Below are 2,824 nucleotides of genomic sequence, written 5' to 3'. Positions count from 1 at the left end.
GGAAACAACCTAGATGCCCTTCAATAGAAGAATGGATGAAGAAAGTATGGAATATATACATATTAGAGTACTACTCAGCAGTAAAAAACAAGAACTTCTTGAAGTTTGCGTACAAATGGATGGAAATAGAAAACACTATCCTGAGTGAGGTAAGCCAGACCCAAAAAGAGGAACATGGGATGTACTCACTCATATTTGGTTTCTAGCCATAATTCACAGACATAGCGATGCGTGCGTCTCCACTGCCCGGCTTGTATTCCAGACTTCTTTAAAAAGTTTTTTCAGGCCTTCTATGGCCCGACACTGGGCGCCATGTGTAAAGGGATCTTTGTTTTGACAGTGTGGATACTTACTATTAACTATAAAGGATTCACCTTAGCTTAGGCTTAGTTTTAACTAGCTCTTATAACTTAAATTAACCCATATATATATATGGTTTTTCGAGACAGGGTTTCTCTGTGGTTTTGGAGCCTGTCCTGGAACTCACTCTGTAGACCAGATTGGCCTCAAGCTCACATATGTGCCTGCTTCTACCTCCCAAGTTTTGGGATTAAAGGTGTGCACCAGCACCGCCCAGTAGAGCATCTGCTTATTAACCAATGAGAGGAATACATATTCACAGTGTACAAAAGGATTATATCACAGCATAGAGCTGTTGCCATAGTAGAGGGGTCAACATGTATGTCATCTGTCCTGTAGTCTTTCTTGGCTTTCCACCTCATGTCCGCAGCCAGGTTCCTCCCCAATGAAATCTGATATGTATTAACATTGATGAAAATCATACTTTTTGTTTCCTTTGGAAACAAAGGCATAACCTCTCCCCCAACACAGGATATTTTTTGACTTCCATTTTGAAGTGAAGACATTCTTAAAATACATGGATTGGCTTAATTTAGCAATTTCTATAATCCAATATCTCTCAGAAGCTATTTTTTTGTACATTAGCATTTTAAAAATCCAAAGGCAACAAAGCACCATACAGGATCCAGATACCCTGTATATTTTCCCTCTTTACATGGCTTATTGTTTTTTTTTTATAGTAGTTTACTCTCTTTAAAGATTTTATTATTTTTAAACTCTTTTCTTTGACTGTTATGCCAATTTTCTTTTTTCAACATCTAAACATATTTCTAAGCATGCTGTACCTTTTTAAAGATTTTCCATGTCTGGACCTGGCTTTACTAAGAGCTTACAGTTCTCACTGACCATTTGAGACAAATTACCACGACAGCCACCAGCCGACAGCTAGCTCCAGCCTGCAGGCGGCAGTCAGTACCATGTCTCTGTATGCTGCCACTGAGCTTACTCGAGAGACCACAGTCATCAGGAAGCCCTGTTTGACTCTGTATTCCAGACTTCTTTTTTTTTTTTTTTTTTTTTGGTTTTTCGAGACAGGGTTTCTCTGTAGCTTTGGAGTCTGTCCTCACACTAGCTCTTGTAGACCAGGCTGGCCTCGAACTCACAGAGATCCGCCTGCCTCTGCCTCCCGAGTGCTGGGATTAAAGGCGTGCGCCACCACTGCCCGGCTTGTATTCCAGACTTCTTTAAAAAGTTTTTTCAGGCCTTCTATGGCCCGACACTGGGCGCCATGTGTAAAGGGATCTTTGTTTTGACAGTGTGGATACTTACTATTAACTATAAAGGATTCACCTTAGCTTAGGCTTAGTTTTAACTAGCTCTTATAACTTAAATTAACCCATATATATATATGGTTTTTCGAGACAGGGTTTCTCTGTGGTTTTGGAGCCTGTCCTGGAACTAGCTCTTGTAGACCAGGCTGGTCTCGAACTCACAGAGATTAAAGGCGTGCGCCACCACCACCCGGCTAAATTAACCCATATTTTAAAATCTATTTTCTTCCATGTGTTTGTTACTTCATCTCCATTTTGCCCATCCTGCTTCCTCTACATCTAGCTGGCGACTCCACATTTCTTCTTCTCCCGAGACCTTTCGGTCCCCAGGAGTCTTGCCTAACCTCTTCCTATCTAGCTATTGGCCATTCAGTTCTTTATTACACCAATCACAATAACACATCTTCACACAGCATAAAGGAATATTCCATGATACACACAAACAATAACACCCCCCCACACACAAAAACAAAACAAAACAAAAACAAAACATTTACCATAGGAGAGGATTTAACTGGTTTGGGCTATAAAGGAACAGAGAGAAATCTTGACAGTAGTTAGAAAGTTCAAATTCCCAGTTAGAAGTGGGTTGCACAATAGACCTTTGAGGAAAATACACCATTTATTTCACAAATAAAAATGGCCAGAATGAACTGTCTCTACAATCTGCCATAACCATGTATTGCCAGTGGTTGCTTTTTATTGTATTTGCTGACTTCTCCACAAAAAGGTTTTGCAACACTGTATTGGTAGTTTCTTTTGGACTAGAACATTAAATAAATAAATAGTACAAAACTGTCACAGACTTGGCCAGAGTGAAATTTCACTCTAATAAGCAGGACTAATTGTACATATCCCCACTTTTTTTTAACGTTACTTTGTATTAACATACAAATAAAGTAATTTCTATAAACATTGCCCATCATGACAAAATGACAAAGGGATTGTGAAAATAGAGAACTTATTGACTCAGACATAGCCATGAGCTAGTATTAGATCATATTTCTAAATTTGTTGGCTGTGTGATATCATATTTCAAATTACTTTTTTCCTTTAAGACAGGGTCTCTTCAGGCGGATCTCTGTGAGTTTGAGACCAGCCTGCTGGTCTACAGATCTATTTCCAGGACAGGCTCCAAAGCCACAGAGAAACCCTGTCTCGAAAAACCAAAAAAAAAAAAAAAAAAAAAAAAA

At 39.2% G+C, this 2,824-nt stretch overlaps 1 protein-coding gene across 1 annotated transcript in view; it reads left to right on the top strand.

The window, feature by feature from the left end:
- The window catches only part of Ambra1 (autophagy and beclin 1 regulator 1), a 202,829-nt gene that overhangs the window by 115,692 nt on the left and 84,313 nt on the right, over positions 1-2,824 (top strand). The gene's annotated exons all lie outside the window — the stretch shown is intronic.

Source organism: Microtus ochrogaster (genome assembly GCF_000317375.1).
Source record: "Microtus ochrogaster isolate Prairie Vole_2 chromosome 14 unlocalized genomic scaffold, MicOch1.0 chr14_random_1, whole genome shotgun sequence".
NCBI classification, from domain to species: domain Eukaryota; kingdom Metazoa; phylum Chordata; class Mammalia; order Rodentia; family Cricetidae; genus Microtus; species Microtus ochrogaster.
This window is presented reverse-complemented; position numbering and strand designations above follow the sequence as displayed.